The following is a 14000-nucleotide window of genomic DNA, read 5'->3' on the forward strand; positions in this document are numbered from 1 at the left end:
AAGATTTGGAAGGGGAAGAGAGAGTGTGAGGGAGACAAGGAGAGGAGAGGGGAGCCTGTTGTTCCAGAGTCGGTCTCAGAGCTGGTTATATTTATAATTAAAGCCATTGTTAATTGACAGTGAATTTAAATCTTGAGTGAGCCCCAGTGAGATTTGAACTCACAACCCCTGGTTTACAAGACCAGTGCTCTAACCCCTGACCCCTGACCTATGGAGCCACCTACTCTGGGAACGACAGGGGTAAGGAGCAGGAAAGAGAGGGGAAGGGAAAAGAGAGAATGGAAGGAGTGAGAGAGAGGGGAAGGGGATAGAGAGAGGGAAGGGGAGAGAGAGAGTCGAAGGGGAAAGTGAGAGGGAAGGGGAGAGAGAGGGAATGAGTGAGAGAGAGGTGGAAGGTGTGAGAAAGAGGGGGAAGGTGTCAGAGAGAGGGGAAGGGGAGAGAGGGGATGAGGAGAGAAGGAGGAGGTAGGGAGAGAGAAAGGAAGGGGAGAGAGAGGGAGAAGGGGAGAATCTGAAAAGAAAGGGAAGAGAGAGAGGAGGGAGGGGAGGAAAGAGAGGGGAGGGAGAGTGAAATGGCAGAGGTGAAGGGGGGAGAGGGGGAGAGGGAGGGGAGAGAGGGGGACGGAGTGAGAGAGGGGGAAGGAGTGAGAGGAGGGAAGGGAAGAAGGTGGGGCGAGGGAGGGTGAAGGGGGAAGAGGGGAATGAGTGAGAGACGGGGAAAGTGAGATAGCGGGAAAGTGAGAGAGGGGTAACAAGATTAAGAACAGGTCGTGAAGGGGAAGGGAGAGAGAGACTGCAAGGGGAGAGAGAAATAAGGGGAAGGGGAGAGAGGGTGGAAGAGAGAGGGGAAGCGGGTGAGAGAGACAGGAAGGAGTGGGAAAGAGAGCGAGGGGAAGAGAGAGGGGAAGGAGTGAGAAGGAGTGGGGAAGGGGAGAGAGCAGAAGTGTAGTGAGAGAGAGGGGGGAAGGGAAAAGAGAGGGAGGGGAAGGGGAGAGAGAGGGCAACATAAGAAATAGGAGCAGGAGTAGGCCAGACGGCCCCTCGAGTCTGCTCCGCCATTTAATACGATCATGGCTGAAACGATCATGGACTCAGCTCCACTTCCCTGCCCGCCCCCTTATCCCCTTATCGGTTAAGGAACTGTCTATTTCTGTCTTAAATTTATTCAATGTCCCGGCTTCCACAGCTCTCTGAGGCAGCGAATTCCACAGATTTACAACCCTCTGAGAGAAGAAATTTCTCCTCATCTCAGTTTTAAATGGGAGGCCCCTTATACTAAGATCATGCTCTCTAGTTCTAGTCTCCCCCATCAGTGGAAACATCCTCTCTGCATCCACCTTGTCAAGCCCCCTCATAATCTGAAACATTTCGATAAGATCACCTCTCATTCTTCTGAATTCCAACGAATATCGGGCCTTTCACGTAGTAAAACATCCCAAGGCAACTCAGTCACACTCTGCCTCAATCTCTCACTCGCCATCTCTCGAGGGGGAAGCTGGAGGAGGAAGGAGTGAGAGAATGTAATTAGAGAGGGAAGTGGAGAGAGCGGAAAGGGAGAGAGAAGATAGAGGAGGAAGGAGTGAGAGAATGTCATTAGAGAGGGGGAAGGAGAGAGAGAATGTAATTAGAGAGGGAAGTGGAGAGAGCGGAAAGCCAGAAATAAGATGTCGAACGGGTCATGATGGGGAAGACAGAGAGAGATTTGGAAGGGGAGAGAGTAGCCTATTATTCCAGGGTCAGTCTCAGAGCTGTTTAATATTTATAATTAGAACACTTGTTAATTGACAGCGAATTTAAATACTGAACTAATTTCAAGTAGGCCCCAGTGAGATTTGAACTAACGACCGCTGGTTTACGAGACCAGTGTTCGAACCCCTGAGCTCTGGAGACAGGGGAAGGAGCAGGAAAGAGAGGGGAAGGGAAAAGAGAGAGTGGAAGGAGTGAGAGAGAGGGGGAAGGGGAGAGAGAGAGGGAGGGGAGAGAGAGAGGGAGGGAGGGAAGGGGAGAGAGAGGGAGCAGAAGGGGAGAGAGAGAGAGTGTGGAAGGGAGGGAGAGAGGGGAGAGGGGAAAGAGGGGGAGGGGAAGAGAGGGGAGGAGTGAGAGACGGATGGGGACAGAGAGGGAATGGAGACAGGGATGAAGAGAGCGGGAAGGGGAGAGAGAGGGGGTGAAGGGAGCGGTGTGGCAGGGGAAAGAGGGGGGAAAGGGAAAAAGAGGGGGAAGGAGTGAGAGAGAGAGTGGAAGGGTAGAGAGAGGGGGGAGCAGAGAGAGAGAGTGAAAGAAGTGAGAGAGAGGTAGAAGGAATGAGAGGGAGGGGGAAGGGGAGACATGGAGGAAGAGAGAGAAGGGAAGGGGAGAGAGAGAAGGGGAGAGGAGAGATGGGAACGGGAAAGAGAGGGAGAAGGGGAGAATGTGAAAAGAAAGGGAAACGAGAGAGACGGAGGAGGTCGGGGAGGAGAGAGAGGGGAGGGGAGAGGGAAAGGGAGAGTGAAAAGGCAGAGGGGGAAGGGGAGAGAGGGTGGTCGGGGAATGAGTGGGAGGGGAGAGAGAGGGAAGGAGTGGGGGGTGAATGAAAGTGAGAGAGAAGGGGAGAGAGGGGAAGTGGAGAGTGAGAGAGAGGCAGGAAGGTGAATGTGGGAGGGGAATGGGAGAGCGAGAGTGGAGGAGTGGGAAAGAGACGTGAAGGGGAAAGAGAGATACAGGGGCGAGGGGATAGAGAGGGGGGACGGAGAGAGAGAGAGTGAAAGGATGGGGGGAGAGAGGGGAAGGGGAGAGACAGGGGGAAGGAGAGAGGGTGAGCGGGGGAGAGTGGAGTGTGTGAATGATGGGGAAAGTTATATAGCAGGAAAAAGATGCAGAATGGGAAGGGAGAGAGAGATTACTGGAGACAAGAGGAGACGATTGCTGCAGGGTCGGTCTCGGAGCTGTTTAATATTTATGTTTAAAACACTTATTAATTGACATTGAATTTAAATATTGAACTGATTTTGAGTCGGCCCCAGTGAGATTTGAATTCAGAACCCCTGGTTTACAAGACCAGTGCTCTAACCCCTGAGCTATGGAGCCAACTGCTTTGGGAAAAACAGGGGAAGGAGCAGAAAAGAGAGGGGAAGGGAAAAGAGAGAGTGGAAGGAGTGAGATAGAGGGGGAAGGGGAGAGAGTGGAAGGAGTGAGAGAGAGGTGGAGGGGAGAAAGAGGGGAGTCAGGTGAAAGAGAAAGGAAGGGGAGAGAGAGGGAGAAGGGGAGAATCTGAAAAGAAAGGGAAAAGAAAGGGAAAAGAGAGAGGAGAGTGAAAGGGCAGAGGGGAAGGGGAGAGAGTGGGGAGAGACTGGGTCGGGGAAAGAGCGGGCGGGGAAAGAGAGAGAGGGAGCGGAGAGAGAGAGAGGGAAGATAGAGGAGAAAGGAGAGAGAGGAAGGAGTGGGGAGAGAATGAAAGGAGAGAGGGGGAAGAGAGAGAGGGGGAAGGAGAGAGGGTGAGGTGAGGGAGGGGGAAGGGGGGAGAAGGGAATGAATGACAGATGTGGAAAGTGAGATTGCGGGAAAGGCAGAGGGGGTAAAATGATGTAGAACGGGACATGATGGAGAAGGGAGAGAGAGATTTGGAAGGGGATTGAGAGTGTCAGAGAGACGAGAAGAGGAGAGGGGGAAGGGTGTGAGGGGAGTCTGTTGTTTAGAATTCAGCAGAGGAGGACTAAGGGTTTAATTAGGAGGGGGTAAGTAAAGTATGAGAGTAAGCTTGCAGGGAACATAAAAACTGACTGCAAAAGCTTCTATAGATATGTGAAGAGAAAACAATTAGTGAAGACAAATGTAGCTCCCTTGCAGTCAGAATCAGGTGAATTTATAATGGGGAACAAAGAAATGGCAGATCAATTGAACAAATACTTTGGTTCTGTCTTACATAGGAATATAGAAACACAGAAAATAGGTGCAGGAGCAGGCCATTCAGCCCTTCGAGCCTGCACCACCATTCAATATGATCATGACTGATCATTCCCTCAGTACCCCATTCCTGCTTTCTCTCCATACCCCTTGATCCCTTTAGCCGTAAGGGCCATATCTAACTCCCTCTTGAATATATCCAATGAACTGGAATCAACAACTCTCTGCGGTAGAGAATTCCACAGGTTAACAACTCTCTGAGTGAAGAAGTTTCTCCTCATCTCGGTCCTAAATGGCTTACCCCTTATCCTTAGACTGTGTCCCCTGGTTCTGGACTTCCCAAACATCGGGAACATTCTTCCTGCATCTAACCTGTCCCGTCCCGTCAGAATTTTATACGTTTCTATGAGATCCCCTCTCATCCTTCTAAACTCCAGTGAATACAGGCCCAGTTGATCCAGTCTCTCCTCATATGACAGTCCGGCCATCCTGGGAATCAGTCTGGTGAACCTTCGCTGCACTCCCTCAATAGCAAGAACGTCCTTCCTCAGGCTAGGAGACCAAAACTGAACACAATATTCCAGGTGAGGCCTCACCAAGGCCCTGTACAACTGCAGTAAGACCTCCCTGCTCCTATACTCAAATCCTCTCGCTATGAAGGCCAACATACCATTTGCCTTCTTCGCCACCTGCTGTACCTGCATGCCAACTTTCAATGACTGATGTACAATGACACCCAGGTCTCGTTGCACCTCCCCTTTTCCTAATCTGCCGCCATTCAGATAATATTCGCCTTCCTGTTTTTGCCACCAAAGTGGATAACCTCACATTTATCCACATTATACTGCATCTGCCATGCATTTGCCCACTCACCTAACCTGTCCAAGTCACCCTGCAGCCTCTTAGCATCCTCCTCACAGCTCACACCGCCACCCAGCTTAGTGTCATCTGCAAACTTGGAGATATTACACTCAATTCCTGCATCTAAATCATTGATGTATATTGTAAATAGCTGGGGTCCCAGCACTGAGCCCTGCGGCACCCCACTAGTCACTGCCTCCCATTCTGAAAACGACCCGTTTATCCCGATTCTTTGCTTCCTGTCTGCCAACCAGTTCTCTATCCACGTCAATACATTACCCCCAATACCATGTGCTTTAATTTTGCACACTAATCTCTTGTGTGGAACCTTGTCAAAAGCCTTTTGAAAGTCCAAATACACCACATCCACTGGTTCTCCCTTGTCCACTCTCCTAGTTACATCCTCAAAAAATTCCAGAAGATTTGTCAAGCATGATTTCCCTTTCATAAATCCATGCTGACTTGGACCGATCCTGTCACTGCTTTCCAAATGTGCTGCTTTTTCATGTTTAATAATTGATTCCATCATTTTCCCCACTACCGATGTCAGGCTAACCGGTCTATAATTACCCGCTTTCTCTCTCCCTCCTTTTTTAAACAGCGGCATAACATTAGTTACCCTCCAGTCCATAGGAACTGATCCAGAGTCAATAGACTGTTGGAAAATGATCACCAATGCATCCACTATTTTGAGGGCCACTTCCTTAAGTACTCTGGGATGCAGGCTATCAGGCCCCGGGGATTTATCTGCCTTCAATCCCATCAATTTGCCGAACACAAGTACCTACCTAATAAGGATATCCTTCAGTTCCCCCTTCTCACTGGACCCCCCCAGTCCCCGAGTACTTCCGGAAACTTATTTGTGTCTTCCTTCGTGAAGACAGAACCAAAGTATTTGTTTAACTGGTCCGCCATTTCTTTGTTCCCCATTATAAATTCACCTGAATCTGACTGCAAGGGATCTATGTTTGTCGTCACTAATTTTTTTAGAAGCCTGCAAGCTTCCTCTCATACTCTATTTCCCCCCCCTCCTGGTTAAACCCTTTGTCCTCCTCTGCTGTGTTACAAAATACTCCCACAGTCCTCAGGTTTGCTGCTTTTTCTGGCCAATTGATATGCCTCTTCCTTGGATTTAACACTATCCTTCCCTTGTTAGCCACAGTTGAGCCACCTTCCCCATTTTATTTTTACTCCAGACAGGGATGTACAATTGTTGGAGTTCATCCATGTGATCTTTAATTGTTTGCCATTGTCAATCCAACATCAACCCTTTCAGGATCACTGGCCAGTCTATTCTAGTCTCATACCATCAAAGTTACCTTTTCTGAACTTCAGGCCCCTCATTTCTGAATTACCTCTGTCATTCTCCATCTTAATAAAGTATTTGACCATATTTACAATTCAAGCCCTTGCTAACTTAAATACTGAAAGAATCTTGAGAAGGCCCCAGTGAGAGTTGAACCCACGACCCCTGGTTTACTAGACCAGTGCTCTAACCCCTGAGCTATGGAACCACCTGCCCTGGGCTGTGGGTCATTCCCCAGTTAGTGCTGTGTGTTTGAAGAATGAGGAGGGGTCAGTGAAACGCTCAGATTGTGTCTCATCCCCCAGACTCCTGCCTCCGTCTCTTCAATATTCACCTCTCAACATCGATATATCGGGTCTTTCACGTAGTAAAACATCCCAAGGCAACTCAGTCACACTCTGGCTCTGTCTCTCTGTCTCTGTATCACTGTCTCTCTCTCTCTGTCTCTCGATCACTTTCTCTCTGTCACTCACTGTCTCTCGAGCCGGAACAGGTTGGAGAGGGGGAAGGGGAAAGTGAGAAGGGAAAGGAGAGAGAGAGAGAGAGGGGGAGGAGAGAGATTGAGGAGTGAGTGGAGAGAGAGGAGCGGAGAGTGGGGAAGTGGAGAAAGAGGGGGGAAAGGGACAGAGAGAGGGAAGGAGAGAGTGAGAGTGGGGAGGGGAGAGAGAGAGAGAGAGAGAGAGAGGGAAGGAGAGAGAGAGGGGAGCGTGTCAGTCATTGTTATTACATCGATTGTCCACTAGGTGGGGCTCTATTAGAGGAAGAGAGAGGGAAGGGGAGAGTGAGGGGAAGGAGTGAGAGAGAGGGAAGGAGAGAGTGAGGGGAAGGAGTGAGAGAGAGGGAAGGGGAGAGTGAGGGGAAGGAGTGAGAGAGAGGGAAGGGGAGAGTGAGGGAAAGGAGTGAGAGAGAGGGAAGGGGAGAGTGAGGGGAAGGAATGAGAGAGAGGGAAGGGGAGAGTGAGGGGAAGGAGTGAGAGAGAGTGAAGGGGAGAGTGAGGGGAAGGAGGGAGAGAGAGGGAAGGGGAGAGTGAGGGGAAGGAGCAAGAGAGAGGGAAGGAGAGAGTGAGGGGAAGGAATGAGAGACAGGGAAGGGGAGAGTGAGGGGAAGGAGTGAGAGAGAGAGAAGGGGAGAGTGTGGGGAAGGAGGGAGAGAGAGGGAAGGGGAGAGTGAGGGGAAGGAGTGAGAGAGCGGAAAGGAGAGAGTGAGGGGAAGGAATGAGAGAGAGGGAAGAGGAGAGTGAGGTGAAGGAGTGAGAGTGAGGGAAGGGGAGAGTGAGGGGAAGGAGTGAGAGAGAGGGAAGGGGAGAGTGAGGGGAAGGAGTGAGAGAGAGACGGGGAAGAGGAGAGACAGAGGGAACACCAACAATAATGTATATTTATATAGCGCCTTTAACGTAGTGAAACGTCCCAAGGTGCTCCACAGGAGGATTATGGGATAAAAATTTGACACCGAGCCACAAAATGAGATATTAGGGCAGGTGAAGAGGTCGGTTTTAAGGAGCGTCTTGAAGGAGGAAAGAGGGGGAGAGAGGTGGAGAGGTTTAGGGAGGGAGTTCCAGAGCTTGGGGCCCAGGCAACAGAAGGCCCGGCCACCGATGGTGGAGCGATTATAATCAGGGATGGTCAGATGGCAGAATTAGAGGAGTGCAGACATCTCGAGGGGTGTAGATGCTGGAGGAGGTTAGAGATAGGGAGGGGTGTAGGGGCTGGAGGAGGTTACAGAGATAGGGAGGGTTGTGGGGCCGGAGGAGATTACATAGATAGGGAGTTGTGAGGGGCCATGGAGAGATTTTAAAGAAGGATGAGAATTTTGAAATCGAGAGGTTGCTTTACCGGGAGTCAATGTAGGACAGTGAGCACAGGGGGAGATGGGTGAGCGGGACTCGGTGCGAGTTAGGACACGGGGCAGCGAGCACAGGGGGTGATGGGTGAGCGGGACCCGGTGCGAGTTAGGACACGGGGCAGCGTGCACAGTGGGTGATGGGTGAGTGGGACTCGGTGCGAGTTAGGACACTGGGCAGCGAGCACAAGGGGTGATGGGTGAGTGGGGCTCGGTGCGAGTTAGGACACGGGGCAGTGAGCACAGGGGGTGATGGGTGAGTGGGACTCGGTGCGAGTTAGGACACAGGGGCAGTGAGCACAGTGGGTGATGGGTGAGTGAGATTCGGTGCGAGTTAGGACACGGGGCAACGAGCACAGGGGGTGATGGGTGAGCGGGACTCGGTGTGAGTTAGGACACGGAGCAGTGAGCACAGGGGGTGATGGGTGAGCGGGACTCGGTGTGAGTTAGGACACGGAGCAGTGAGCACAGGGGGTGATGGGTGAGCGGGACTGGGTGTGAGTTAGGACACGGGTCAGTCAGCACAGGGGGTGATGGGTGAGTGAGACTCGGTGCAAGTTAGGTCATGGGGCAGCCGAGTTTTGGATCACCTCTAGTTTACGACGGGTAGAATGTGGGAAGGAGTGAGAGAGAGAATCAGAGAACCATACAGCATTTACAGCATGGAAGGAGGCCATTCCGGCCCATCGTGTCCGTACCGGCCGACCAAGAGCTACCCAGCCTAATCCCACTTTCCAGCTCTCGGTCCGTAGCCCTGTAGGTTACGACACTTCAAGTGTACATCCAAGTACTTTTAAATGTGGTGAGGGTTTCTGCCTCTACCACCCTTTCAGGCCGTGAGTTCCAGACCCCCACCACCCTCTGGGTGAAGACATTTCCCCTCAAATCCCCTCTAAACCTCCCCCCAATTACTTTAAATCTGTGCCCCCTGGTTATTGACCCCTCTGCTAAGGGAAATAGGTCCTTCCTATCCACTCTATCCAGGCCCCTCATAATTTTATACACCTCAATTAAATCTCCCCTCAGCCTCCTCTGTTCCCAGGAAAACAACCCCAGCCTATCCAATCTTTCCTCATGGCTAAAGTTTTCCAGTCCCGGCAACATCCTGGTAAATCTCCTCTGCACCCTCTCCAGTGCAATCACATCCTTCCTGTAATGTGGTGACCAGAACTGCACGCAGTACTCCAGCTGTGGCCTAACCAGTGTTGTGTACAGTTCGAGCGTAACCACAGGGCGGGCATTTAATAAATTTGGTGAATTTACAGAGTGCCCTCCGAGGGTCAAACAGATGTGGCCGTGGGATTCATTATTTGTGGAAAATCCCAACTGGATCATCTTGTGTCCATTGCCGCATCTTGAGCCTAAAACCAGCGAAGGCAGGAACTGGGAAATGTCAGGATATCGCAGGAAGGATGTGATTGCACTGGAGAGGGTGCAGAGGAGATTTACCAGGATGTTGGCGGGACTGGAGAATTTTAGCGACGAGGGAAGATTGGATCGGCTGGGGTTGTTTTCTTTGGAACAGAGGAGGCTGAGGGGAGACCTCTATTCCTTCACCCAGAGGGTGGTGGGGGTCTGGAACTCACGGCCTGAAAGGGTGGTAGAGGCAGAAACCCTCACCACATTTAAAAGGTACTTGGATGTGCACTTGAAGTGCCGTAAGCTACAAGGCTACGCACCGAGAGCTGGAAAGTGGGATCAGGCTGGGATCATATCATCATCATAGGCAGTCCCTCGGAATCGAGGAAGACTTGCTTCCACTCTAAACATGAGTCCTTCGGTGGCTGAACAGTCCAATACGGGAACCACAGTCCCTGTCACAGGTGGGATGGATAGACGTTGAGGGAAGGGGAGGGTGGGACTGGTTTGCCGCACGCTCCTTCCGCTGCCTGCGTTTGGTTTCTGCACGCTCTCGGCGACGAGACTCGAGGTGCTCAGCACCCTCCCGGATGCACTTCCTCCACTCCGGGCGGACTGGTCTTTGGCCAGGGACTCCCAGGTGTCGGTGGGGATGTTGCACTTTATCCGGGAGGCTTTGAAGGTGTCCCTGTAACGTTTCCTCTGCCCACCTTTGGCTCGCTTGCCGTGAAGGAGTTCCGAGTAGAGTGCTTGCTTTGGGGAGTCTCGTGTCTGGGACATGCAGACTATGTGGCCCTGCCCAGCAGATAGCTCTTGGTCGGCTGGTGCGGACATGATGGGCCGAAATGGTCTCCTTCTCTGCTGTAAGTTTCCATGAGTCGATGATATATCGGTGTCTCTGAGACTGGATGTGGAAAAGGTGGGATACAGACTGGGGGTGGGAAGTGAAAGTGCTGTGGGCAGATTATAAAGTGCGGAGCGAGTGGTTCCTGTTGATGGTGTCGGCCTGTCGCCGATTGACGGTCAATTCAGTAACAGAAGCCAAAATTGAGTAGGCCCCAGTGAGATTTGAACCCACAACCCCTGGTTTACAAGACCAGTGCTCTAACCCCTGAGCTATGGAGCCACCTGTAACACCAGCTCCTGTTTCCATCTTACTATTGTTAACAAGGAGGTGGGGCCCGAATAATCATTCTCGGTGATTCATCCCTGAACATTGACAGAATCTTACAGCACACAAGGAGGGCCATTCGGCCCATCGTGTCTGTGTCGGCTCTGTGAGAGAGATGAGTGCTTGGAAGTTGGAAAAGTCAGGAGAAGGAGTCATCCAGAGGGGAATGGGATATTTATAATAAATGCCCTTGTTAATTGACTGAATTTAAATACTGAGCTAATTTTGAGTAGGCCCCAGTGAGATTTGAACCCACGACCCCTGGTTTACGAGACCAGTGCTCTAACCCCTGAGCTATGGAGCCACCTGCCCTGGGCTGTGGGTCATTCCCCAGTTAGTGCTGTGTGTTTGAAGAATGAGGAGGGGTCAGTGAAACGCTCAGATTGTGTCTCATCCCCCAGACTCCTGCCTCCGTCTCTTCAATATTCGCCTCTCAACATCGATATATCGGGTCTTTCACATAGTAAAACATCCCAAGGCAACTCAGTCACACTCTGGCTCTGTCTCTTTCTTTCTGTCTCTCACCTTCTCACTCGGTCCCTCGAGGGGGGAGGGTGTAGCGGGGGAAGGGGAGAGAGAGGGAGAAGGGAAGAGAGGGGGGGGATTGGAGAGATGGGGAGGGGGAGAGTCTGATGGGAAAGGGGAGAGCGAGAGCAAGGGAATGAAAGGGAGGATGGAGGGGAGTGGAGACTGGGGAGGGGAGGGAGAAGGAGAGGGAGGAGAGAGAGAGGAGGGGAGAAAATGAAAAGGGAGAGGGGAAGGAGTGAGCGAGAGGGGAAGGGGAGAGAGAGAGGGGGAAGGGGAGAGCAAGAGGGGGAGGGGAAAGAGTGGGAAGGGGAAAGAGAGGGGGGAAGGGGAGAGCAAGAGAGGGGAGGGGAAAGAGAGGGAAGGGAAAGGGAGAGAGGGAGAAGGGGAGAGAGAGGGGGGAAGGCGAGAGTGAGAGAGGGGAGGGGAAAGAGTAGGAAGGGGAGAGAGAGGGGGGGGAAGGTGAAAGAGATGTTAAGAGGAGTGATGGGGAAGGAGTGAGAGAGAGAGGGGAAGGAGTGAGAGAGTGAGGAAGGGGAGAGAGAAAGGGGAAGGGGAGAGAGGGAGAAGGGGAGAATCTGAAAGGAAAGGGAAATGAGAGAGAGAGAGGAGGGAGGGGAGGAAAGGGAGCGGAGAAGGAGGAGGGAGAGGGAGAGTGGAAAGGCAGAGTCGGAAGGGGAGAGAGTGGGACGGGAAGAGGGTGAGGCGAGGGAGGGGAAAGGGGGAGAGGGGAACGAGTGAGAGACGGGGAAAGCGAGATAGCGGGAAAGTGAGAGAGGAATAAAAAGATGTGGAACGGGTCGTGATTGTTGTGTACACATGTAAACGTCCCCAATATGTAAGACTTGCCACTAGGGGGCACACCTGTGGGAGACCCAATGGTCACCTGTACACCCTGGGACAAGCAGGTATATAAGGTGACTCACCATACTGCTTCCCCACCCTGGAGTCTGAATAAAGAGCACAAGGTCACCACAGTTTGAGCTTGCAATACAGTCCTGTGGATTTATTCTGAACATCACTCACTGGCGACGAGTAACGGATCACCAACCTTCACACGGTAATGGCTGCCGTTGGTCTTGTTGAGGGATTTGTTGAGGGTGATGATTTGGGAAGCCTTCGTTGAGCGTCCCGACCGGTACTACGTCGCCAATGAACAGGACGAGGCTGAGAGAGGGCGATCAAGACCAGGGCGATTCTCCTCACCGTATGTGGGTCTCCGATATACGGCCTGCTCAAAAACCTGCTGGCACCGGTCAAACCAGAGGAGAAGACTTACACAGAGCTGTGTGTGCTGGTGTGGGAACGCCTCAAGCCGAAGGAGAGCACCTTAAAGGCCAGGTATCACTTTTACACCCACCGGCGCTCCCAGGGCCAGAAGATTCCTTGCGGGGCAGTACGGTTTTTGCGGGATCTTTGCGGGAAATGTTGCCGAACGGTTTCGTGCTCGGAATCGGTCACGAGGTCATCCTTCGCAAGCTGCTGTCTGCCGGATCCCGGGATAAACGGGCCCTTTTCGGAATGGGAGGCAGTGACTAGTGGAGTACCGCAGGGCTCAGTGTTGGGACCCCAGCTATTTACAATATACATCAATGATTTAGATGCAGGAATTGAGTGCAATATCTCCAAGTTTGCAGATGACACTAAACTGGGTGGCGGTGTGAGCTGTGAGGAGGATGCTAAGAGGCTGCAGGGTGACTTGGACAGGTTAGGTGAGTGGGCAAATGCATGGCAGATGCAGTATAATGTGGATAAATGTGAGGTTATCCACTTTGGGGGCAAAAACAGGAAGGCAGAATATTATCTGAATGGTGACAGATTAGGAAAAGGGGAGGTGCAACGAGACCTGGGTGTCATGGTACATCAGTCATTGAAAGTTGGCATGCAGGTACAGCAGGCGGTGAAGAAAGCAAATGGTATGTTGGCCGACATAGCGAGAGGATTTGAGTATAGGAGCAGGGAGGTCTTACTGCAGTTGTACAGGGCCTTGGTGAGGCCTCACCTGGAATATTGTGTTCAGTTTTGGTCTCCTAATCTGAGGAAGGACGTTCTTGCTATTGAGGGAGTGCAGCGAAGGTTCACCAGACTGATTCCCGGGATGGCTGGACTGACATATGAGGAGAGACTGGATCGACTGGGCCTGTATTCACTGGAGTTTAGAAGGATGAGAGGGGATCTCATAGAAACGTATAAGATTCTGACGGGACGGGACAGGTTCGATGCAGGAAGAATGTTCCCGATGTTGAGGAAGTCCAGAACCAGGGGACACAGTCTAAGGATAAGGGGTAAGCCATTTAGGACCGAGATGAGGAGAAACTTCTTCACTCAGAGAGTTGTTCACCTGTGGAATTCCCTGCCGCAGAGAGTTGTTGAGGTCAGTTCATTGGATATATTGAAGAGGGAGTTAGATATGGCCCTTACGGCTAAAGGAATCAAGGGGTATGGAGAGAAAGCAGGAATGGGGTACTGAGGTGAATGATCAGCCATGATCTTATTGAATGGTGGTGCAGGCTCGAAGGGCTGAATGGCCTACTCCTGCACCTATTTTCTACGTTTCTATGTTTCCCAGATTTTTTTCTCCCTAAAATGTCAGGATATCGCAGGAAGGATGTGATTGCACTGGAGAGGATGCAGAGGAGATTTACCAGGATGTTGGCGGGACTGGAGAATTTTAGCGATGAGGAAAGATTGGATCGGCTGGGGTTGTTTTCTTTGGAACAGAGGAGGCTGAGGGGACACCTCCATTCCTTCACCCAGAGGGTGGTGGGGGTCTGGAACTCACGGCCTGAAAGGGTGGTAGAGGCAGAAACCCTCACCACATTTAAAAGGTACTTGGATGTGCACTTGAAGTGCCGTAAGCTACAGGGCTACGGACCGAGAGGGGGAAAGTGGGATTAGGCTGGGATCATATCATCATCATAGGCAGTCCCTCGGAATCGAGGAAGACTTGCTCCCACTCGAAACATGAGTCCTTAGGTGGCTGAACAGTCCAATACGGGAACCACAGTCCCTGTCACAGGTGGGACAGATAGACGTTGAGGGAAGGGGAGGGTGGGA

General features: G+C 51.8%; 4 non-coding genes across 4 annotated transcripts; all 4 read right to left on the reverse strand.

Annotated features, from left to right (window-relative positions):
- Window positions 1-2993: 2993 nt before the first annotated feature.
- trnat-ugu (transfer RNA threonine (anticodon UGU)) lies at window positions 2994-3066 on the reverse strand. Its single transcript has one exon. It is a non-coding gene; the product is annotated as a tRNA-Thr (tRNA).
- Window positions 3067-6184: 3118 nt separating this feature from the next.
- On the reverse strand, window positions 6185-6257 carry trnat-agu (transfer RNA threonine (anticodon AGU)). The gene has a single exon. It is a non-coding gene; the product is annotated as a tRNA-Thr (tRNA).
- A 4043-nt stretch (window positions 6258-10300) lies between these two features.
- Window positions 10301-10373, reverse strand: trnat-ugu (transfer RNA threonine (anticodon UGU)). Its single transcript has one exon. It is a non-coding gene; the product is annotated as a tRNA-Thr (tRNA).
- Window positions 10374-10649: 276 nt separating this feature from the next.
- On the reverse strand, window positions 10650-10722 carry trnat-cgu (transfer RNA threonine (anticodon CGU)). The gene has a single exon. It is a non-coding gene; the product is annotated as a tRNA-Thr (tRNA).
- Between the last annotated feature and the right edge of the window lie 3278 nt (window positions 10723-14000).

Source organism: Pristiophorus japonicus, unplaced genomic scaffold, assembly GCF_044704955.1.
Source record: "Pristiophorus japonicus isolate sPriJap1 unplaced genomic scaffold, sPriJap1.hap1 HAP1_SCAFFOLD_762, whole genome shotgun sequence".
Classification (NCBI taxonomy): domain Eukaryota; kingdom Metazoa; phylum Chordata; class Chondrichthyes; family Pristiophoridae; genus Pristiophorus; species Pristiophorus japonicus.